Source organism: Schistocerca americana, chromosome 3 (genome assembly GCF_021461395.2).
Source record: "Schistocerca americana isolate TAMUIC-IGC-003095 chromosome 3, iqSchAmer2.1, whole genome shotgun sequence".
Lineage (NCBI taxonomy): Eukaryota > Metazoa > Arthropoda > Insecta > Orthoptera > Acrididae > Schistocerca > Schistocerca americana.
Genome location: NC_060121.1, coordinates 876244924 through 876270841, shown reverse-complemented (window position 1 = coordinate 876270841; position 25918 = coordinate 876244924). Strand labels below are relative to the sequence as shown.

The 25918-nt window shown below is 45.9% G+C and overlaps 1 long non-coding RNA gene across 1 annotated transcript in view; it reads left to right on the top strand.

The window, feature by feature from the left end:
• Positions 1–5581, top strand: part of LOC124605641 — a 216089-nt gene extending 210508 nt beyond the window's left edge. Inside the window, exon 3 of the long non-coding RNA XR_006978666.1 lies at positions 5476–5581. This is a non-coding gene — a long non-coding RNA (uncharacterized LOC124605641). The remainder of the gene's footprint in view (positions 1–5475) is intronic.
• Positions 5582–25918: the final 20337 nt, after the last annotated feature.

Below are 25918 nucleotides of genomic sequence, written 5' to 3'. Positions count from 1 at the left end.
GAACGGATTTTTCCAGCATAATAGATTCTTTAGAATTTTTGAAGAAGGAAGGGAGAGATTTGAAGAACTTTAATTTTCTATCTTCTTTCCGTGCATGGTGATACTGCTATCACATTCAGCATCTCTATGGCTGTAAGATGACTTATTCTATCGCAGTTTCCGATCTTTGTTGGAGTCTGGTGAAGGAATTTCACAGGTAAATCCGCAGCCACGTTCTGATATCCGTGATATATCAAGGCGTTCGATACAGTTCCCCACAGTCGTTTAGTGAAGAAAGGAAGAGCATGTGGACTATCAGACGAATTGTGTGATTGGATTGAAGAGTTCCTACATAACAGAACGCTGCATGTCATTCTCAATGGAGAGAAGTCTTCCGAAGTAAGAGTGATTTCAGGTGTGTCGCAGGGGAGTGTCGTAAGACCGTTGCTATATTCACAATATACATAAATGACCTTGTGGATGACATCGGAAGTTCACTGAGGCTTTTTGCGGATGATGCTGTAATATATCGAGGGGTTGTAACATTGGAAAATTGTGCTGAAATGCAGGAGGATCTGCAGCGAATTGACGCATGGTGCAGGGAATGGCAATTGAATCTCAATGTAGACAAGTGTAATGTGCTGCGAATACATAGAAAAAAAGATCCCTTATCATTTAGCTACAATATAGCAGGTCAGCAACTGGAAGCAGTTAATTCCATAAATTATCTGGGAGTACGCATTAGGAGTGATTTAAAATGAAATGATCATATAAAGTTGATCGTCGATAAAGCAATGCCAGACTGAGATTCATAGGAAGAATCCTAAGGAAATGCAGTCCGAAAAAAAAGGAAGTAGGTTACAGTACACTTGTTCGCCCACTGCTTGAATACTGCTCAGCAGTGTGGGATCCGTACCAGATAGGGTTGATAGAAGAGATAGAGAAGATCCAACGGAGAGCAGCGCGCTTCGTTACAGGATCATTTAGTAATCGCGAAAGCGTTACGGAGATGATAGATAAACTCCTGTGGAAGACTCTGCAGGAGAGACGCTCAGTAGCTCGGTACGGGCTTTTGTTGAAGTTTCGAGAACATACATTCACCGCGGAATCAAGCAGTATATTGCTCCCTCCTACGTATATCTCGCGAAAAGACCACGAGGATAAAATCAGAGAGATTAGAGCCCACACAGAGGCATACCGACAATCCTTCTTTCCACGAACAATACGAGACTGGAACAGAAGGGAGAACTGATAGAGGTACTCAAGGTACCCTCCGCCACACACCGTCAGGTGTCTTGCGGAGTATGTATGTAGATGTAGATTTAGATAAGGGTCAGTATTATTCTTTAACTAACACTGATTTTTGCTTTTGTATAGGCTTTTGGTGCAGTAGAAATTCGTCAGTAGTCATATCCAATCAGAGTTCTAACTGGAAAGTATGGATGGCGCAAGTGAAGAGCTGCTTAATAGCTTTTTAATCCAATGCAATGGTTGTTCTGCGTGACAAGACCTTGTAGCGCAACTCGGCAACCTAAAGACTTTCAACAACCGAAACTGGTCATAACACAATAAATGTGTAATAATACAGCTGAGGTGGTTTTCATTAACATCATTCTCTTCCGTCATGCTAAACAAGTTAAGCCCTACCGTTCTTAGGTCCCTATTTTAAAGTAAAATCAGCTTGACAGTACCGCATTGGTCTGTTGAAGATGCACGTATAAGTGCTGTGTAGACACCAGACTGTATAGACGGAGACTTCTCATGGGCGAGTTACATATTTGCTTAAATAAAGACGATCTGCAGCTTGCAGACCAGTCTGAAACCCACTCAGCCTCTGCACTTGTACTTATCAAGTGGCCTGGCAACCATTCAGGGTGCACCTGTGAACTGGGAAAACTGTCAACCGTGCAGGTTGGTCCAGTATCCCCGGATCTTCCACCTTGGATTCTCTACTTAGCACCAGCGACCTGGCTACAATGTAAGTTGCACCAGTGAGTTGGAAATTTTGAGTCATGGAAACTGTGCCAGTTTCTTTATGCCCGTCATCTTGGGATCATAAACTCACATTTATGTTACTTGGCAGTCGTGCTAGCTGTATCGGTATCCGCAGGCCTTCCATCTTGGATTTTTGAATTTCCCTCTTGTAAGACGACTTCCCGTCTTGAATTTTTGAATATCCCGCCATTTTATACTTAGCATAAATGATGGCCTGCGGTGTCAGTGCGGTGAGGGAAACCCTGTATCACAATTGGGTTATTTTGAATTTCCCTCCATTTAATAAGTAGGGCAATTGACTTACTTTCGGTGTAATGTCTGGTTCAAATGGCTCTGAGCGCTAGGGGACTTAACATCTATGGTCATCACCCCTAGAACATAGAACTACCTAAACCTAACTAACCTAAGGACATCACACAACACCCAGTCATCACGAGGCAGAGAAAATCCCTGACCCCGCCGGGAATCGAACCCGGGAACCCGGGCGTGGGAAGCGAGAACGCTACCGCACGACCACGAACTGCGGACATGTAATGTCTGAGTGTTGGGTAGGGGATTGGAGGGAGAAATCTGGCAGCAATGCATGATGTTCTTGAATGACGTCATCGGTATTTGTTCTTATCTTCCTGTGACCGAGATAGTTAATGATCGACAGGTTAATGCGCACCTCTGAAACAAGTTCTACTTCGTATTCTTCGCATTCACAAATCATTGCCAGAGCTGAAAGAAACAGGCGGAAGAAAAAAGCGTGGGAATGAATGAAGTCTCGAGAGTGCACTAGCGAAGTGAAGTATACTAGCAGACGCAGCGGCCGCTCTCCTGTGCCATTCTTCGAATACTTAAACTTCTCTTACGGAGAGGCTAGTGGTGGGCGCCCATACAGAGTGGTCTGCAAGTTACAGGTCATCGGAATCAGTGAAAGGACATGGCATTGGAAGTAGAAGAATCCTACAAGGCAAATGCCGACGCGGCAGTTGTGCACGAATGCAATTTAGGATACTGGAAAGAATGGAGAGACGTCTACAGACGTTAAAGTAACCTCTGGAGTGCCACAGGGGAGTGTTATGGGACCATTGCTTTTCACAATATATATAAATGACCTAGTAGATAGTGTCGGAAGTTCCATGCGGCTTTTCGCGGATGATGCTGTAGTATACAGAGAAGTTGCAGTATTAGAAAATTGTAGCGAAATGCAGGAAGATCTGTAGCGGATAGGCGCTTGGTGGCAGGGAGTGGCAACTGACCCTTAACATAGACAAATGTAATGTATTGCGAATACATAGAAAGAAGGATCCTTTATTGTATGATTATATGATAACGGAACAGACACTGGTAGCAGTTACTTCTGTAAAATATCTGGGAGTATGCGTGCGGAACGATTTGAAGTGGAATGATCATATAAAATTAATTGTTGGTAAGGCGGGTACCAGGTTGAGGTTCATTGGGAGAGTGCTTGGAAAATGTGGTCCATCAACAAAGGAGGTGGCTTACAAAACACTCGTTCGACCTATACTTGAGTATTGCTCATCAGTGTGGGATCCGTACCAGATCGGGTTGACGGAGGAGATAGAGAAGATCCAAAGAAGAGCGGCGCGTTTCGTCACAGGGTTATTTGGTAAGCGTGATAGCGTTACGAAGATGTTTAGCAAACTCAAGTGGCAGACTCTGCAAGAGAGGCGCTGCATCGCGGTGTAGCTTGCTCGCCAGGTTTCGAGAGGGTGCGTTTCTGGATGAGGTATCGAATATATTGCTTCCCCCTACTTATACCTCCCGAGGAGATCACGAATGTAAAATTAGAGAGATTAGAGCGCGCACGGAGGCTTTCAGACAGTCGTTCTTCCCGCGAACCATACGCGACTGGAACAGAAAAGGGAGGTAATGACAGTGGCACGTAAAGTGCCCTCCGCCACACACCGTTGGGTGGCTTGCGGAGTATAAATGTAGATGTAGATGTAGAATCGCGTGCGGAAATGATCGCTCTTGAGCTCGGCGCTGATAATGGCTGTATGTGGCGTGGAGTACCTCCTTCCGTTTCTGGTTGTAACGAATTGTTGAAACTCGCTACAATGGGGTGGAAATTTTTACTGTGGACCATTTATGGTTGTCGCATAATAGCTTAGAACTCACTCATTCTCGAAAATTACCAATATATGAGCTGATTAGCAGTTTTAAAAGTTTTAACTCTTGGAAGTTTTTTCACAGTACACTGCAGCTTCAGTGGCATATTGCCGACGTCAGTGCTTGCGAACTCTCTTAGATATTGAGTAAATCACGCAAAGTTTGCGCGAGCGAACGTAATATGGGGTGGTCTGAGTGTACGTAAACAGTTCATGGGAACGGTCAGCAATATTGTCAGATTGTTCGCTAATGATAAATTTGTCTGTAGCAGTATGCCTTGTAGATTGTGAGGAAGCACAGAAAGACTTGGACAAATTTTCCACTGGCTGTAAGGATGCCATTTCAAAGTATTTGAACATGGATGAATACAAGCAGATACCTGTACCAAAGAAAAAGAAGCCCATAGTACCTTATTACAAAATTACCGACGAACATGCGGAGTAAGTCATACTGTTTAAAGATTTAGGGATAGTACTAAGAAGCGATGGGACGATCGCATATAGTCATTATTTGGGAAGCCGATTGGAAGACTTGGATTTGTTGAAAGGGTTCTAAGAAAGTGCGGCGCATGTGTAAAGGAAATCTCGCACGAAACGCGAGTGCGACTAGTTTTATTGTTCCAGTGTTGGTGGGTCGGCGGAGGCCATGCAAAAATGTAACGGCAATGCTCAGGCAACTTAAACATAAACAGGAACCTTTTCACAAATTTAGACATCCGATATTCTAGCAAGACTGTGCGGCAGTTCTGCTGTAGCACGATAATTAGGTGAGACAGATTAGTGAGTGCGCGGGTGGAACAGCAGAGGAGGTCGCCAACACTCTTACGGATTACGCTCGTGTACTATCGCTCTGGTCTTCCTCTGCAGGGCGCACAACTCTGTGAACACTGCGTTATTCGCCACCTGGTGAAAAAATCTATTTATCTGTTTTACAGCGCTGTCTGTGCTCGAAGACATTTCTTCTCAACTAATTACTTGTATTTTTCGTTGACGTATGTTGTTCTAGCAGCCATGTTCGTACGTTCGTCTGTGAAAGGTGAGTCCGCAGCTAGTGGTCGTGCGGTAGCTTTCTCGCTTCCCGCGCCCGGGTTCCCGGGTTCGATTCTCGGCGGTGTCAGGGATTTTCTCTGCCTCGTGATGACTGGGTGTTGTGTGATGTCCTTAGGTTAGTTAGGTTTAAGTAGTTCTAAGTTCTAGGGGACTGATGACCATAGATGTTAAGTCCCATAGTGCTCAGAGCCATTTGAACCATTTTTTTTGTGAAAGGTGATTTGTTGCATGCTCGAGGCGTTGAAAAGATTTGTCATGTTTGGGGCAAGCAATAGTGCGCAGCTGTCACGCCTAATAAAGGCAGTAACAATTAGCAAAGTGATGTGTGTTTCAGGTCATGCGTCGGATAATGTGACGTCAGGGACATGTCCGCCAAGGACGACGACAACAGCGCCAGTGGTGAGTACTAACCACACTACCTTGCCGTAATTAATAACGACTTCCGGTATACGCTTGCGTTTTACAGCTTTGCATAAGGTAAGTAATGGCAGTCAGTACAGTTCGCATACTTTTGTAGCTTACAACTGAACCTTCGTATATTATATTGTACTACCTCCTGCACAACACCACGAGGAACTATTTGAACATCAGTGAAATTTACTCCGTAAAATAATTAAATGAGTAGGGCAGTAAAGTAATAGTACATATCTAAAGAGTGCTTAGCGATAATCATCTTATGGTGCTTTTCTTCAGAAAGCTCTCCCTTTTTCCTGTCTGCTCGAACAGTTGATATATTTTGAGGATTCCACCTTGAAGGCGGAGAGGCGGGAGGCACAATGTCTTGTTTTTCTCCGTTCACGCATACATGTTTCTGTGATACTACACCATTTCACTGTGAAGCATAAATTACATAAGTATAAATGCATGTTACCAAAACCATCACTAGATTCTCAAAAATGTTTGACCAAAAGCATATACCTCAAGAGCACATTTCTTTGTTCTATCTTCCTGTCTTGTACAGTATTGACCAGGTTCTTTTTCATTCATTTTAAGGTGTCATCTGCTCTACTGCACTATTTGACATTATCTGTTGAAAGTTCTGTCTAAAAGGCCATACTGCTTCAGTACCTCGATTGGTGATGTGTGTATTACCCCTGTGCAGCCCTTTTTTATGAGTGAAGTGGCTCTGTGGTAAGACTCGGGACCATCATTCGGCGGGACAGCGGTTCAAATACAGTCTACATTCTCAGTGATATCTTTAGTCTGCGCAGGATTCCTTTTTGTATGTACACCAATACTCCGGAATCTATTTACGGCGCGTGGCGGAAAGTACCCCGTACCACCAGTTGTCATTTCCTTTCCTGTTCCTCTCACAAATATAGTGAGGAAAAACGTCTGTCTGTATGCCTCCGTATCACTCCTAATTTCTCGTATCTTACCTTCGTGATCCTTACGCGCATTGTTTGTTGGAGGCCAAGGTCATAGTTCTGCAGTCAGCTTCAAATGCAGAAATTTTCTCAGTAGTGTTCCTCGAAAAGAACGTGTCCCCCCCCCCCCTCCCCCAGATACCCATTTGAGTTTCCGAAGCATCACTTGCGTGTTCTTCCAGCCTACCACTTACAGATCTAGCAGTCCTCCTCTGAATTACTTCGATGTCTTCCTTAAATCCGGCGTGGTACGAATCCCAAACACTGTAGCGATACTCAAGAATAGGTGCACCAGCGTCCTATATGCGGTCTCCTTTACAGAGGAACCACACTTCCCTAGAATCCTCCCAATAAACCGAAGTCGACGATTCGCCTTTCCTGCCACTACTTCACATGCTCGTTCCATTTCATATATCGCTTTGCAATGGTACACCCAAATACTGTAAATGACGTGACTGTGTCAAGCAGGGCACTACTACTGCTGTATCCGAACATTATGGGTTTGTTTTTTTCTAGTAATCCGCATTAACTTACATTTTTCTACCTTTGGAGTTAGCTGCCATTCATTACACCAACTAAAAATCGTGTCTAAGTCATCCTATATCCTCCTACAGTCACTCAATTTCGATGTCGTACCGTACATCAAGTATCATCAACAAACAACCGCAAGTTGCTGCCCAACCTGTCCGCCAAATCATTTATATATATAGAGAGAGCAACGGCGGACGTATCGCAGTTCCCTGGGGCACTCCCGACGATACCGCCGTCGAGGACAACATATTGGATTGTGTAAGTTAAGAAGACTTCGAGCCACTCACGTAACTGTGAACTTATGTATTTTATATGCTCGTATCTTCGTTAGCAGCCTGCAATGGGGCACTGTGTCAAACGCTTTACGGAAATCAAGAAATATGGAGTCTGCCTGTTGCCCTTCATCCATAGTTGGCAGTATATCATGTGAGAAAAGGGCAATCTGAGTTTCGCACGAGCGTGCTTTCTAAAACCATGCATTCGCGGACATAAGCTTCTCGGTCGCAAGAAAATTTATTCTATACGGACTGAAAATATGGGTTGGGGTGGGGTTGTTTGGGGAAGGAGACCAGACACCGAGGTCTTCGGTCTCTTCGGATTAGGAAAGGACGGGAAGGGAAGTCAGCCGTGCCGTTTCAAAGGAACCATCCCGGCATTTGCCTGGAGCGATTTAGGGAAATCACGGAAAACCAAAATCTGGATGGCTGGACGCGGGATTGAACCGTCGTCCTCCCGAATGCGAGTCCAGTGTCTTAGCCACTGCGCCACCTCGCTGAGAATATGTTCAAGGATTCTGCAGCATACCGAAATTAGGGAAATTGGTCTGTGATTTTGCGTCTGTTCTTTGCTCCTCTTATACATAGGAGTCACCTGCGCTCTTTTTCCATTCGCAGTGACGTTGCGCTGGGCGAGAGATTCGCGATGAGTGCAAGATAAGTAAGGGGACACTGCCTTAGGGCACTACTTGAAAAACCGAATTGGGATTCCATCCGCACCTGGTGACTTAACTTGTTTTCAACTCCTTCAGTTGTTTCTCTACGCCATGGATGTTTTTCACTATGTCGCCCATATGGGAGTCTGTGTGATGGTCAAACGACGGTATGTTTGTACGATTTTCCTGCGTGTATGATTATTTGAAAGTGAAATTTACAACTTTGGCTTTCGTTTGCTTTTTTCATCTGCCACACCAGACTGGTTAACAAGTGACCGGATGGAGTACCTCTACATTGAATCCGTAGATATCCCAGTCTACGGTCGGTAGGTTAAAGTCGCCTCCAACTAGTAATGCATGATCTAGTATTTACGTGCTATCGACCGTAGACATCCTTTAGATGACTCTAGAACCTTCACAGCAGAATGAGGTGGCCCGTAAAAACATCCAGCAATTCACTTAGTTTCACCCAGACCTGTTACACGCTACCAGATAACTTCACTGCCACACTCAACTTCGACCTCAATAAAGACACTACTTTTGTCAGCTGCAATGAACAGTCTGTCTCCAGTGGCCTCTAATCTGTGTTTCCGCCGGCCGGTGTGGCCGTGCGGTTCTAGGCGCTACAGTCTGGAACCGCGTGATCGCTACGATCGCAGGTTCGAATCCTGCCTCGGGCATGGATGTGTGTGATGTCCTTAGGTTTAAGTAGTTCTAAGTTCTAGGGGACTGATGACCACAGATGTTAAGTCCCATAGTGCTCAGAGCCATTTTTTTCTGTGTTTCCGATACACGTTCTATGACTTGGTAAATATCCGAGAGCTTTCCACTTCGGGCTCGAGCCAGCTCTCGGTCCCGAGGATAATCTGAGCGCGAGAAGTTTCCTGGAAGGCAGTGAATTCGGGAACTTCGTTACGAATACTTCGACAGTTTACTAATAAAATTTTGACAGTAGAAGTGTCTTTACTCTGTACGCGGTCTGACTTCCGTTGCTGCGTTTTGACTGGCGAGTGTTCATCAGAGTACCTCAAACTGCCATCTAGTCTAAAGAACCACCATGTGCTCTCCATAAGTACTCTGCTACATGAGTAGCTGCTTCCTTTCTGTAGTGAGCCCTGACCTATTAGGGGGAGTCCTATGAATCCCAACCGATAACGCAGGTCTGCAAATCTGCATCCAAAACTGTCACTAAGTCGGTGAAGTCTCTGGTTGAGAACCTCCACTAGGCTCCAGACCAAAGGACACCGATCGGCCCTGGGAACGATGCCGTAAATTGCGAGCTCCGCTTGCACTCCCACGCGAGGCCAGCAGACTCTACCACCTCCGCCAGCTGCCCGTATGAACTGAGGATGGCCTCAGAACGCATGCGATAGGCGTCGTTGGTGCCGACGTGAGCAAAAACATGCAGTCAAATGCGCCCTGCACGCTAGATTGCCACAGGCAAGGCCACCTCCACATCTCGGATGAGGCCTTCCGACAGACATGCGGAGTGCGCATTGGCTTTCTTTCCACCATGAACGCTATCTGCCTTAGGGGCTCCATAACGCGCCTAACGTTGGATCCGCGATAGCTAGTAAACCCCTTCTTCCGTGTGCCTGCTCGGACCCTGCTGAAGGAGCGGCCACCTGTCCACTCCCAGGGTGGATGGGTGAGGCCAGGAGGCCAGTCTCCACATTGGCCTTCCGCCTTGAGCGACGCGAACGCGTTACCACCCGCCACTTACTCTGTTGTGCGGGCGGATCCACCGCATCGGGTACCACAGGAGGTGCCTCGGTAGCAGAGCTCGTGGGCGAAATCAGCGACATCTGAGGTGTCCCAAGGGACGCGCCAGATTCTTCGCACCACTATTACGCGAGGCAGCAGCCTGATGGTGACTGACAGTAGCCAGAAGCGCATTCAGCTGTTAGCTAACTGTGACCAGCTCCTCCTGCGTCCGCACATGGCAGGTAAACATTCTACCCATCCTAGCAAGATTAACTGAAGAAAAGGGCGCGGCCACTTTCCTTGTACTCCTCCGCCAAATGGAGCGTGTACTCTCTCTCTAATGACCTCGCTGTCGACTGAACGTTTGACGCTAATATTTCTTATTTCTAAATCTCTATACGGAGAATTCTACGAAGTTAACATGGACGGTACGTCAGGTCGAAAGCAAATTTCAGTTAAATGTTGCGGGTGGCTTGATCTGTGAGGAAACACAGTGGTTTATTAATGGTGTTAACCTGCATAAATTGTAAGGTGCTATATTGAACGTAAACAGAAAAGTAATCACAACATCATTTAAAGTTAACGTATTTCATTATAGAACAGTCTAGATTCCATGTGTAATCACCGATTACTGCGAGATTGTCGCTGAGACTAGGTGGAAACTGTGGCAGAGCGGTTCTAGGTGCTTCAGTCTGGAACCGCGCTGCTGCTACGGTCGCAGGTTCGACTCCTGCCTCAGGCATGGATATGTGTGATGTCCTTAGGTTATTTAGGTTTAAGTAGTTCTAAGTCCAGGGGACTGATGAACCTCAGCTCTTAAGTTCCATAGTGCTTAGAGCCATATCGCTAAGACTAGTTTGAGGGTAACGAAGTGTTTGCATCGAGGCGGCACCACGCATCCCGCATTGTTTGTCTATGGACGTGGATCAATTTGAAAAGCTTAATAGTACAGTGACAAATATACCTGCACAGAGGTTAGGAGGCTTCAGTTCTCAGTCACTACATTCGCTTGTTACACCAAACGCAGACGAGAGCGAGAGCAAGAGCATGTACTAAGTTTATAGATCTGTGGATGGGCGTAGATGTTGAGAACTGGTCCCAGTGTAAATGTTAAGAATATCAGTATATCGAGCACTGTTCAAAGTTCCTGAGAAAATGGTTCAAATGGCTCTGAGCACTGTGGGACTTAACTTCTGAAGTCATCAGTACCCTAGAACGTAGAACTACTTAAACCTAACTAACCTAAGGATATCATACACATCCGTAGCGCTCGCGCGGTTCCAGACTGTAGCGCCTAGAACCGCTCGGCCACCTGAGCCGGCGTTCCTGAGTAATTTTTGGACTGTGACTCTAGTCGATTAAAGCACAAACTGTGTCTGCAGGTAAAGCAATGAGGACTGCGCCCGTCGATTGTCCAGAGAAAGCGGCTGGAATGATTCACTAGCAGCAGTAGAATTAGTAGCAGCAGCAGCAGAGGAGCGCCAGCTTGCAGGTTCTTGTAGCCGCTGTCTGGCAGTCCGGCACGATTAGATACGGCTTCTGTCTCTGTCTCTCTCAAACACACACACACACACACACACACACACACACACACACACACACACACACACCAACGGTGAAGTAGCTCACGTAACAGTCTGCAAGATTTTCAGCCGTCATTTTCTACACTAGATGCATAGGGCGGTAGAAATTGCGAAAAATGGAAATAATAAATCGTATTTGAATTCGAAAAAAGCGAGTTGTACGGTGTGCACAAATGTTGATCACAGAATATTGTAATGACAGTACATGTGTAGCATTACTTACACATAGTCAATGAAGGACGTGAGTTGGGCTCTCCAGATATTTCGTAAACAGTCCCATTTATCGAAGCGGCAAATGGTAGTATGCGAAATGATACTAATTTGCTGTATCGCTAAATTGAAGTGTTAGGAAGGGTTTTCTGAAGGTACGAGGGCGTGATGAAAAGTAATAACACCGAATTTTTTTTTTTTTTGAAAACTCTTAAAGCTTTTAAAATAAAACAAACGTTATTAACATTCTACATCTTCATTCTTAATGTCGACATAACTTATTTGATCTCAATATAATCAACCAGGCGACGAACACATTTTTTCTAACGAGACTCTAGGTTGTTGATACCCGTAACTTAGAATATTTGTTGACGGAGACACCGCTTCTTTACTGTCAGAGAGAAGTACTCGAAGGTGTTCTTTAAGTTTTGGAAACATGAAGATCTGATGGACCAAGTCGGGACTGTACGAAGGATGATCGATGGCGGTGAACGCAAGGCATCGGAGTGCTGCAGATATTGCAACTCTCGTGTTACTTTGCAAGTAGACAGATGAAAAAGATAAAAGTGTTACCAATTCAACAAATTACTTTCCCATCTGCGAACTATTATTTGATGGACGCTGTTTACGAAATACTAGAAGTATCAAAAGTAGGTGGTTCACTATGTATGACAAGAGGGTCTGTGGTTGTGAGGAGGAAAGAAGATTACCATTTTAACGTCCCGTGTAAGCGGTAACAAAACCCGCAGCGTTGATTTCAAAGAAAAAGTCGCGGTATTCGCTTTTAAGTGATTCAGGGAATTGGCAGAAACGTGAACCCGGATGGCCGAACGAGGACACGAACCGACGTCCTCCTGGTGTCTCAACGACTACCGTTGGTAGCTGATGCATGCACAGGTCGATGGGGGCGGGGACACACGGTTGCATCCTTGTATGATCTCCAGGACTTGTGCTCTATCCAGTTTTCCCTTATGTGAGTCACACGGCGGGACCAGTTTGGGACTGTATAGCAGTTGTTTCACGACTTGCCAGCAGTGTTTTTTCCTCGGTTCGAGGATCTCGTTAGTGCTGTGGAACAGGACGGTCGCTGTTTGAGACTGTTTACGTGCACATGTTTTGGAGTACGCGTTATAGTCTAGCCAACGAGTTGCAGTCCCTCTCAGCGTTCAGCTGCTTCGCCATATTTTAGATGAGATCCTCCTACGTCAAGAAAGGGACTATAGGTCACTTTTGCACCTTTCGGTTATACGTGAGGTTGATTTGGACGACGAAGGCACTCTGCGCTTAACTCTTTGCAGGCGCGGTCCAGCTGCTGGTACTCGGTCTGATGGCACGCTGTACTGGCTCAGACGAAGTTACCTTTCTGGGCAGCGAGAGTCATCGCTCATTTGACGCAGCCCACCACGGTTTCCTCCCCTCTGTCAGTTCCGCCATCTCAGAGCAGAAACTCCTCTTTGATGCCCTTCCAAATGGTTCAAATGGCTCTGAGCACTATGGGCTTAACATCTGACGTCATCAGTCCCCTAGAACTTAGAACTACTTAAGCCTAACTAACCTAAGGACATCACACACATCCATGCCCGAGGCAGGATTCGAACGTGCGACCGTAGTAGTCGCGCAGTTCCGGACTGAAGCGCCTAGAGCCGCTCGGTCACACCGGCCGGCATGCCCTTCCACCTTGACTTTTACTACCACTTGTGAACGTTCAGTTTAATTCCTTCGTTGCTTGTTCCATGTACAGGTTGAACAGCAGAAGAGAAAGACTGCAACCTGCCTTGCACCCTTCATAATCGGGACACTTCTCTCTGGCTTTACCATTCATATTGCCCTCTCATGGTTCTCGAGCATGCGTATATTACACGCCTTTTCCTGCAGTGTATGCCCATTTGTCTGAAGGTCTCAAGATATCTTCCAGCATCTTTACAGTCTAACTCTTTCTAGATCAAGAAATCCCACGAGAGTATCTTGATTTCACTCAGGTCCTGCTTCCTTTCTCGAGTGTGACGCCAGGACAGTCTCCCTGACGCGTTCTCCTTTCCCTAAGCCAAACAGATCGCCTCGTAACAAATCGATCGCTTAAATAATAATAATAATAATAATAATAATAATAATAATAAAGAGAAAAACTGAATGTTTTCGAAAGAAAAGTAATGAGAAAAATCTGGGGACCTGTGTTGGAGAATGCCGTATGGAGAATTCGAAAGAACAATAAAATTTATCAGCTTATGAAGCAACCCACTATCATACAGAAATTAAAAAGTAGGAGACTGCAATGGGCTGGACATGTGGCCTGAATGGAAAACAACGGTGTCACCAAGAAAGCATTTGAAGTAACTTTCCAGGCAACAAGACCATTGGGCCGACCTCGTACAAGGTGGAAAGATGACATAGAGAAGGACATCGCAGTATTAGGAATTTACGCAGGGTGGAGAGAGGCTGCGAGAGATACAAGGCGGTGGAAGCAGCGCGTGGTCTGCAGGGCCTGTGATCGCTAAGAAGAGGAGAGAGAGAGAGAGATAGAGAGAGAGAGAGAGAGAGAGAGAGAGAGAGAGAGAGAGTAGTGCTGTTTGAAAAACAAAAGTTGTCCGGCCAGTCCCGAGGTGTTGAGAAAAGGGGTTGCCGCGCTTCGCATGAAAAAGGACGGGGGAAGGCAGAGGGTGCGTCGCTGCGTGCAGCGATCGGCTGCCCGCAGCACTGACCTGAGCTGAGCTGAGCTGGCGCCACGGGAAGCAGAGGCAAGGTCTAGTCCAGACTCTGGACCGGGGCCGACACTCTGCAGAGGAGGACGAATCAGCCGCCTTCGCTGCTGCACTGTGAGGTTAATTTTTTCCGACAGTTTACTTTCATTAATACAAACATGCTAATGTGCTTGCATTTACTTTTGACAAAAGGTTAATCGCGTGCACACACTTAAAGTACGTTCCAGTGCGTGGCGATTTGTTTTGTTATCGTCCTTGTGGCTTTCCAGGTCGACGTATAAGCTGTTGCATTGCGAACAGCATACGCATTGTAAGCATGTAACAGTGGCACTCTGCATAATATTCTTAATGTCAACTTGTGCGCCAAACTCGACGTTTATTGTTTACAATGTAACGATTATCCATTTAGGAAAGATATAAAAATATTATTCATTTCCTTTTGAGCTAACACGTTAAATGTGTAAAGAACATATGTGGGACGTGCAACATGCCAATAACAAGCTTCTACTCTTTCCTTCCTCTCTTTTTTTCTCTTTTTGTTCCAACGACTGGAAGCAGAAATTTTAATGAAAAATTATAAAGCCATCGGAGTGCATGTATAAATTAAATAAACTAACAAATTTAAAAAAAAGAGTAAGTCAGCAGTAGCCACTCACGAGCATACTGTGTCTAACACTAAGCACAGCTTACCTATTTCTAACATTAGATACAGCTTACCTATGTTACATACTACAAACGAAGGCAAGGACATGGACTTCATAGAAGAACTAGAAATATATATATTCACATCCTCGGATGACCGCAACACATTCTAAATGAGCAACGGTAACTAGCTAACAAAGGATTTCCATATAATTTCCTTGGTATGATCACACCAATTAAACACACCACTGGTCCACAGGATTTGAAAGCTGTACAATAGCATGCACGCTCTTACTCGAGTCGTGATTGTGCTTGTACATCTCGATGGAGCCTCGGAACCAGTGGGTACTGCCGGAACATGAGATTCAGCGAATCCTGTACAGCATTCCTCACGACTCAATTCGTGCCCAGACACGACCGATTTTTCCGTGTGTACCACAACTCGTGCCCAGATACGACCGATTTTTCCGTGTGTACCACCCTGTCATTTCATTTCGTATAATGTTCCGTCGCCCTGCTGTCAGATCGACCTCTCTACTGGGTAAATTGCCGATGTCGCCGTGAGTGGGTCCCGTTTGTCTTTGGCCGAACCGAGGTAATCGCTGATTTCTTGGATTGGAGTGTGATACGCCTGCTAAACCCGCTGGGCAGAACAGGTAATAGGATTGTGGAAAGGGCCAAAGGTTGAGGTCAGTTTCTCCTTCTAATTGTCATTTATTGTAACTTAATAACCTTTACAACCAAAGCGGCACGTAGCCGGATCTTTACCGAATGTAACTCTTTCACAGATGAAGGCCTCCAAACAAGAAATCTTAACAAATCAACAAGATAAAAATCCAGCTAACATATCAATAAAATAATTTAAAAAAACAGCAAACATATGCAAAGTGCAATACAAATGGCCACAATTAGATTTCAAAATTTTTAGAATATATTACCATAGACTTTTAAAGGCAGAAGGCCAGAATGTTTAACAACAAGAAATCTTAAAAAGTCAACAAGATTAAAATGCAATTAAAGAGGCAAATCAAATAAATTAAAAAAGGTATCATGGCTACGTGGAAAGCCCTAAGGCTAAGCAGATAGAACACACATATGCTAGGTGCAATACCAATGGCTGAAGGCCACAATTAAGTTTCAAAATTTAAAATGTATTACCATAATCTTTTAAAGGCAGAAGGCCGCAATGTTTAAGCTTGAAAGATAAAAATTAATTTTGCAAACTTTTAAGAAAAATAAAAAAACCATAAGCCTTAAATTTAAAGTAGCTGACAACAGATAATTAAACACTGGTGGCACTCGGAAGCCTCCAAGGAGGTCGGTCTGCTCTCGTTCACTTAGGCGAGACAGGTGGTGAGCCCAACTATACTTGATCCGTCGGAACCCAACCAGGGGACAGTCACGGACCGACCGACACAACGATTTGCTTCCCGTCAATCAGTATATGAGAACTCAGACCGGAAGGGTTACAAACGTGATAATCCACAATGGAATATGTATTAGCTGTCAAAATTACACACCATGTTTGACAACGACAACAGGTGAGGAACGGACGCTGCCTGAAATTACGTTAGTGGCCTGGGCAGGTAACCAGAACACTAACGGCCACAAGACAGAAAATTCCACTGGTGCATTCAAATTGTAGCCGACCAAAATAGTTAGTTGCACCGCATGGCGCCTAAATTTCAGCAGTAGAAACACTCGGTGTTGCTCACAGGAAAACCTCCCCAACAGCAAACCACCGAAACGAACCACCACGACATGAATGGACGTGGCTTGGGTAGTTGAAACCACTACTCAAATTTGACGTCCTGGGTCGGTGAACCACCAAGCTCGTAGCGATCGGACATCTCCACACACGCTCCGACACTGCCCAGGGGCTGCCAGCGGCCCGAGCCGACTGCACCGCGCGGAGATAACTTCCCTTGTCAGCAACAACCGAACGACTGCCTCCAGATCCCCTAACAGGAAACTGTACACACCAAACCAAAGATGGTACACGGCGCAAATATCGATACACATCACTGCTGCCACACGTAGAAGGAAGAAGAACCACGACGTAACCGCAACAAGGGCGGGAAACCAAACACAGATAGACAGCAAAGTTCACGAAAACGCATAGCTGGGAGTGAGCACGGCTCAGAGTGTATTCTGTCTTTATGCCACGCGTTCGGAGATTACCGCCGATTCTGGGGATATATGGCCGTGTCTCGGATTTCTGTATCGATTATGTGATTTCACGGGCTGCTGGACCTTGCCACACCGTGCGTGCCTGTCGTGGGATACCCATTGCTTCTTAGAACGCCAACGGTTTGACGCATGTAGACGTTGTGTCTCGTGCCTGAGATGCCACGGCTTACGTATTGTTGTTGCGGGTGTTGCCAGGGTGCCGATGAAGCTGCGCTTGTGCCTCGTGTGATGAACAGAGAGTTTAATGGAAGTAGCGGTCCGTGTGCGTAGTTTTCCGATACACGGTATAGCCCCGTATTGCGCCATTCCCCGTAGCTAGCGAGGAGGAAGGGCAACAGTTCAACCTCCACGTCCACAGCAGACCGAATGATGGCCGTAGCTGAAACCGAATTCAGCCTCTACGAAAGTGGCTTCTCCCGGCTACATTCTGGAATAAATGCTTCGCGGAGTTCTTGTCGCGTCACATTTGTCAGCGTCTCTCTTTCGAAGACTTCCTCCGTTGTCTTCCTCAGAAGACACTTGAGTACGCCTTTTGGTACTTCAGTTAGCCGAATCTTATCACGGGGACGTGACGGCGCACTGCAAGTTGCACCTACTACGAGACGTTACCAGGTGTAGAAGTATGAAACCGTAGCTTCCTTACTGATGGTGCTAGCCGTCAGTGTAGGGCCTTTGAGACCGCGTCAGCAGTGCCATCTGCTTCCTGTAACGGCTGACGACGAATGTCAACACACAGTAACCCAAGTTCCGGACATCGGTATCTGTTTCAAACTCGTAAACATATCGATTTTTGTGCCTACTAACTACGATTCACGGAGAAAATTTTCTGTTATCATTTGAAGAAAGCTGCTGCAGAATCGCGTCGAATGCTCGTCGAAGCTTTCGGCGAACGTGCTCTTGGGAAAACGCAGTGTTTCGAGTGGTTCAAATAATTCAAAAGTGACGATTTTGACGTGAGAAACGACGAGCGCGGGAGACCACTGAAAAAGTTCGAAGACAACGAATTGCAGACCTTCTTGGATGAAGATTGTGGTGTCACCGCCAGACACCACACTTGCTAGGTGGTAGCTTAAATCGGCCGCGGTCCATTTAGTACATGTCGGACCCGCGTGTCGCCACTGTGTGATCGCAGACCGAGCGCCACCACAAGGCAGGTCTCGAGATACGGACGAGCACTCGCCCCAGTTGTACGACGACATTGCTAGCGACAATACGGACGAAGCCTTCCTCTCATTTGCCGAGAGACAGTTAGAATAGCCTTCTGCTAATTCCATGGCTACGACCTAGCAAGGCGCCATTAGCCTTACCTACTTTGAGAGTTATCGTATAAATGTCTCAAGAAGAACGTGTAAACCAACAAAGATTAAAAGTTAAGTATAAAGCAGCTACGTACTTTTCTTGCTACCATTCAATAGTTATCCTGTTCCAGACTTGACGCCAGTCGGCGTGTGTGTACGCGTGCCTTTCGACTCCCTTCCCAGTGTGGCGTAGCAAGCTTGTTACGCCACAACAAAGATGATACTCAAACTCAATAGGAACTCGCCGAACAATTGAACGTGGGGTAGAAAATCGTTTCTCTTTGGTTCAAAGCTATGGGAAATGTGCAGAAAGTGGGAAAATGGGTTCCACATGAACTGAATGAAAAACGGCAAACAAATTGATAAACCACTTGTGCAGTGCTGCTCGCCGGATTGAAAAGAAAGTCGTTTCTTCGTCGAATAGTGACAGTTGATGAAAAATGGATATATTTTGAGAATTCTAGGCGTCGTAAATCATGGGTGAATCCAGACAAGCCATCGACATCCATTTCAAGGCCAAATCGCTTTGGAAAGAAGACAGTGCTCTGTGTTTGGTGGGATCAGAAGGCTGTCATCTATTATGAGCTGCTAAAACCTGGTGAAACCACTAACACTGATCGCTGCCAACAGCAAATGATCGATTTAAAACGCGAAAAACGACTGGAATCTGGAAAAAGGCAACACAAAGTCGTATTGCTCTATGCTAACGCCGCATTACACATGCATAACGGGTCAGGGGAACGATCGAGGCGTTCAATTGGGAAATACTGGAGCATGCGGCTTATTCTCCACGCTAAGCTTTGTCCGATTATCATCGGTTTGCGTCATTGGGACACGCTCTCGCTGAACAACGCTTCAGTTCGTACGAAAATGGCTCGCTGACTGATTCGCTTCAAAAGAAGAACTGTGATTTTTGAGTCATTCATAGCGTGCCGGAGAGGTGGCAGGAATGTATAAATAGCAATGCAGATTATTTTGAATAAAATATTTTTTATCAGTTTCAAAACAACCAAATTCCGTTTTCATACTTCTACACCTGGTAAATCGATGTCTGTGAGTGCTGGACGTTGGTAGCGATGGTGAATTCGTCAGATGGTGGAAAAGTCGTTTATTTCTCTGTTGCCTTTAGATTCGGAGCGCTGGATTCCCCGCGCCATTGAGGCTGTAGACCCTATCCCGGTTAAAGTTGTAGAGACAGATTGTAATCTGAACGGCTTTTTGATGGCAGAGTCCCAGTAGGTAGATGCGCGGGATAGTATTTCCGTTTCGTCAAACAAATGAAATAGTCTCTGCCGAGAACCTACACACACTGACCTGTACCTCAGCGCAGAAAGGTTTCATCATCAGCCAATAAGAAAGCAGTTCTAAATAAGCTGATACACAGAGTTGAAACTGTCACTGACAAGGAACAGCTAGATTCCAAGATCATACATCTAAGAAATAGCGTTAGCGATCGAAATATTTAATTATATATCTCTAAAAAACCAAAACACAGACACAGTGAATCATCATAAGATGATCAGTCGATAGCATTCGTTCCTTTCTTAGCAGCTAGAGCAGATAAAAGAGGCAGAGTCCTGGGCACACACGGTATTCACTCCTTTTTCCAGCCACTGGAGGAAGTTAAAGAGTAGGTGCGCCCAATAAAAGACAGCGTTGGTGTTGGTGGTTCTGACATCTGGTGATCTTAGTGGCAATTCCATTGGTGAAAAAGGATAAGACGACGATTTCAGAACGCTGCACGCAGCTCAGACGTCACTATAAGTATCATCGAACACAATCTCATTAAGAAACAAACGATTATGTTTGATGAAACAGAAATATTATCCCATACATCTACTTACTGGGATTCTGCCATCAAAAACCCCATTCATATCAGAATGTATATCTATAACTTTAGCCGTATAGCGACTACAACCTCGGTGGTGCGTGGAATAGGGCGGTGTTTGCTGAAAGGCAACACGGAAATAAATGAGTCTTGCCCTATCTGACTAAATCAGGGTCGTTACTAGTGTCCTACAGTCACTGGCATCGACTTAATCTCGGGTAGCATGTGCAACTTGCATTATGCTGTGACGTCCCCGTGTCATATTTCGGCCGACTGGAGAACGCGTAACGGCGTACTCGAATGTCTCTCGAGTAAGTCGTCGTAAGCTCGAATCTGGGAAATGTGATTCCGCTAAGCATTTACTCGAGAATTCTGGGTCAGGCTTTCCCGGCGAAATGACGGCATGTCTTTTTCTTCTTCTGCTTCTTGCGTTACGGCCTCTGTAGGACCACGGGTAGCCCCTTCGTGGACTGCATTTTCCTCTTCTTCTCCCAGAACCTCTTCATTCTTTCTCTTCTCCTCTCCCGCTCTTCTTCCGAGATCTTCAGTTTCCGTTTCTCCTGGCGGCTCCACTGGTGACATTCTAATCTTTTCCTGTATTCTTCTCTGTCATTGATCTCCGGCATATTTGTCGGTGTATACTTGTTCCTCCAATTTTCCTTTCCTTCGACCTTGATCCCCAATTCCAACCAGTCCTTCCGAAGTTCAACAATCCACTTGGTTCCTGTCTTTCCCCTTGTCCTCCCTGTTGTTTCCCACACTCTCTTCGTCATTCTGTCCATACTCATCCTAACTACATGCCCAGCAAACCTTGCCCTTTTGAGTCTGATTTCCCCGGATATTGTTCTCATGTTCCGGTACAATTCTTCCCTAGGTCTTCGCATCCACCTCTTTTGGGACCTAGTATTTTTCTCAGTAATTTCCTCTCTTCTTTCTCTAGTTGCTCTTCCCCATTTCTTCCTAGTGTCATCGTCTCAGCAGCATATAATACTGCATTCCTCACTGTTGCCTTGTAGTGGCTTATCGTTGCCTCTGTGGATATATATTCTTTTTATTGTATACCTCTCTTGTCATGCAGAAGGCTGACATCTTCTTTATCCTCTCTGTTATTCCCTCCTTGCTCCTGTTCTTTCCTGTTATAAATTCTCCCAGATATTTAAATTTGTCCACCATTTGCACAGTGCCTTCCGGTGTTTCCCAGTTTGCAGTGGTGTTTAATGTCCCACCTTTCTGGCTACCTTACTTAAGTTGTCGAATTGTGTCTTTGCGTCTTCTTCCATCTCACTTACTATTGCTATGTCATCTGCAAAGGCTTGGCAGTCCACTTGAGCCCTGTTGTCCTTTTTGTCCCCCACATGGGTCTTAGGTATTCCCATTTCCTCTTTTATTGCTCTCCACTGCCTGATCACTTCGTCCAGTGCTATATTGAACAACAATGGTGACAATCCATCTCCCTGTTAAACACCTGTCTTGATCTCAAATTCTTCTGACAGTGCTCCTCTGAATCTCACCCTTGCTTTTGTGTCTGTCAGAATTTCTTTTGTGAATCATGGCACGTCGGAATAATCGGGTCTTTTGGCGATCGTTGCGTCGTTCTTTTACAGTATTTCGACCATGCGAGTCGCTGTCTTCTTGGGGCGCTCCCCGCCTCAGGAGGGAGCGAGTCACGTCGTCGAAATATCGTAAGCGAACGACCGACAGAAGAGGTTGCTTCAGAAGGAGACTTTTCATTGAGCGGAATGTGGATAATTTATTGTCGATGCGGACAGAGAAGAGGATTCGTCCGTGTCGTGTTGGCGGCCGTGGAGTCGGCCCGGGCTGTGAGAGGCTTGGCGGGGCGAGGCGAGGTGGGGGCGCAACAGGGGCCGGTGGGCCGGCCGGCCGCGATCGGCCCTGAGGAGGCGGCGGCGGCGGCGGTCGATACAGCGGCCGGCGGCGGCGGCTGCTGTTGCTGCTAAAACTGAAGGGTCGTAAACAGTTCCGTACTTCAGTTCCTCTTGTACTTTGCACTGTTGTCCACTACGCCCACAAATTCTGTTTGGTTGTCTGCAGAGGTACAGCGATCCACGTTACCACGAGTGATCCTTTTTTAAGCCATCCTGCCACCTTCTGCTGTTGAGTCTCTCGCCATTTTTTTAAATATTTTTCTGCCACTGATTTAGTAACGGATTTAGAATACTCTAGTTTTCTTCAGCTAGCTTTATTTTTTTTTTTTTAATTTGAAACTCGAGCTGTTCAAAGAAAAATCATGTGTCCCAGAATGAAGTCAAAATTTTCCCTAAGACGAAATAATTAATCTTCCGCAGCATTACAATTACGGCAACTATAAAGATCCGGCTAATGCTCAGCTCTAATGGGAAGCTCCATTCCGCCGCGGTCAACACTACCAAAAACGTTTGTGATAATATTTAACTCTCGGTGTCACAGATGTGAACTCGTCCGATTTGACTACGGGACTCCGCCTCAGCGTCTGCTCTGTGTTAGCGGGCTTACACTTGTAAATAAATAACGTATATTACAAAAGAGAAAAAACATGAACACGGGGTGCAGACAGTGTCACTTCGCTTGCTGAGCACTTTGTGTGTGTCCCCAGCTGTCTCGCATTGTTTTCGTACCCAGACGAGCAGTTACTCTGAAATGCCAGGGTCTACGGGACTCTCAGAAGGCAGCAGGCTGGCGCCGCCACTGGTCGCGAGGGAGGGGCGCGGTCCCGCACGCCGGCCAGAGGGGGCTGCGTGTGCGGCGACTTCTGGCCGCTCGTCTCCACTGCGTTCCAACTCCAACAGTGTCCGGGTAGCGCACTCGACGAGACCGTTGTAGGCGAAAGGCGAGCTCCCAGTCCTCTACACAGTCTCACCCAGCCCGCGAGTTTCAAAATTCCGTGCACTCTGCCGCAGTGTGAGAACGAGCGTTAGCTGGTCTCCATAAACCGGGGCGGAAGTGACGGTGAGCCGGGCGCATGTGCACGCAGAGCGACGTCTTGCCCGGTCCAGGCCTCGCTTAACTGCGCCGGCGCACGCTTGTCGAAAGGCGTCGCTACACGGACCGCGCATCCGAACGTGCTTCTGTTCTAATAGCACGTCAAAATAGTCGTGAAAAAACTAGCGCCGGCCGTTGTGGCCGAGTGGTTCTAGGCGCTTCAGTCCAGAACCGCGCTGCTGCTACGGTCACAGGTTCGAATGCTGCCTCGGGCATGGATGTGTGTGATGTTCTTAGGTTATTTAGGTTCAAGTAGTTCTAAGTTCTAGGGGACTGATTACCTCAGATGTTAAGTCCCATAGTGCTTAGAGACATTTCAAACAACTAGCACTTGTAAACAACGGGTCATAATACAACACATGTACTACCGCGATAATCGACCCCAACAGATAGCACCAGAAGAGAGAGGCAGCAGCTGCACGCGTGTTCTCCTCGGTTACGAACTAACCAGCTCAGAGCCGTAATGTTATTTCACGTATCTGAAATGTTTGCGATGCTCTTGTGCATGACAAAATATTTAGACAGTCATTTAAATGCCAGGGATGCTCTCAAACCTGTAATTTTTGTCCATTAAAATGAAAGAAATCGGTTAACATACATGTTTCGTTACACTGTATTTTTTTTCGGTGTTTAAATTCTCTCTTTTTCTTGACTCCGATGAAGGTTTTGAAATACCAAGAACGTTCTACATGATCGGTAGTTTTTGCAGCAAAATAGAACACACGTGGAGGTGTCGCCCCCTCTCTCATGGTGCGATCTTTCGGGGTCAGTTATTGCGGTAGTTGTGTTATTAAAATTATTTTCTCAATTTCCACTATATGCGTTGCATTATGACCCGTTGTTTACAAGTGCTAGTTTTTTCACCACAATTTTGATGTGCAGTTAGAACAAATAAGCATTTTTCATCAGTTGTGGTAGGACGTATTGGTCTTCCTAACACTTAAGGTGATGGTTTGCGGCCCTACCACTTCTTACTACATGCAAGTTACACATCAGCTGTGCTAAGCTGGCCTCTCGGGGAAAGTGAAATATAATGAAGCTGTCGCGAAATAAAGAGAGCACCATTTATTTGAAATTCGAGCACCAGGGTTATTGTCGAGCAACGCAGCGGGAGGCGTCTGTAGTGAAATCCGACGTGAAACAGCGATAGACACAGTCGTCAGCTATATGCTTACAGGTAACACACTTAGTAAACTTCTCCCTGTCCAAAACCAGGATCTCATCTGCTGAACACATTTCCCGCCCTTTTCCCGTCAGCTTATAGGTGAATGGATCACCCTATGTAGAGTTTATTTTGGGTACGTCTGCCACTAGTTTCGAGTGGCATTGTGAACTTTACCGGCCGGAGTGGCCGTGCGGTTCTAGGCGCTACAGTCTGGAGCCGAGCGCCCGCTACGGTCGCAGGTTCGAATCCTGCCTCTGGCATGGATGTGTGTGATGTCCTTAGGTTAGATAGGTTTAATTAGTTCTAAGTTCTAGGCGACTGATGATCTCAGAAGTTTAAGTCGCATAGTGCTCAGAGCCATTTGAACCATTGTGAACTTTTTTCTAAGCAAGATAACACCAGTTGTATGACATCATCAATTTTTGAGCTGTATTGCGATTTATAGCGCTCCCTGTGTAGCGCTGTACATATAGAAGTGTAATTAGGCCCAGTCTTCTATGATAATTATGTAATTAGGTCGATCTTTACTTCAGTTTCCCACTCCAAATAAATGAAGTACACTAACCTAGCCTTCCCCTCCTGCAGCTAGACAGTTTTCCTGTATAGGGGGGGGGGGGGGGGGTGTACACTTAGGCTTTCCATCCAGAAGGACCAGGGTTCGAGTCACAGAATAGGCACCCGCTATTTTGAATTCCCGGGTACGGCGTTAACAAAGTGTGGGGACAAATTCCCGCGATTTTGGAAATTCCCATTTTTAAAAAAATTCTCGACAAAATTTGAGACTCCCAACACAATTCGAATTTCCCCTATAGGGCAGGTGGGGTAGGGGAAGTGGAGCTTGTGGGGAGCACATGGCAGCTGGCGAAATCCCAAGACATCATCCTTGTGTGGGGGTAATTAATTGACCAATTAATTAACTTGATATGAAAACTGTGCCCGTACCGAATTTACTCCCCTAGTTTTAACTGAAAACCAATATGGCGTCTGCAGCTGTTTCTGGTGACTGATGGCGTGCATGTGATGCAGTTGGCGTTCTTACATTTCATTAGTCTTGAGTGAAACACACATTCAGAATATCTCTTATGATTGCTATTGTCTTAAACGTACGGAAAGACTTTTCGAACGCGGTTTTCCACACTATGATTGCAGAAGTTCTTCACTCTGAACGTTGACTTTCGAATGTGCGCCTTTGCCAATGGCTTAAGCCTCACGAAGCTCAGTGCTGTTTACGTCCTGCACAGTCAGAACTTCGTGTGGGTCTGTGTATGTCCAGATACGTGTCTACCGCAGTTGGAGGTACTGCATTTAAAGTTCTTACAGGTAGTGTCACGCAGGTGATGAAATTAGCATACGATTTCCAAAATAGGCTGTTAATCAGTTACTTCCACCTCTGGTTTTGAATTTAATGAGTGATCCTTTTTGTTGCTCTCGGGAGATAGTATAACGTAATACAGAAGCAACGATAGATTGCGAAGTGATAAGTCTCGTGCTTATGCTAGCGGTAATCCCACTGAAGCAAACAGCATTCGATTGTTTATATCATATAATTTCCCGTCCGTTCCGTACGAGGATAGTGAGTTCTGTGGTGCCGGCAGGAGTGACCGATCGGATATAGGCGCTACAGTCTGGAACCGCGCGACCGCTACGGTC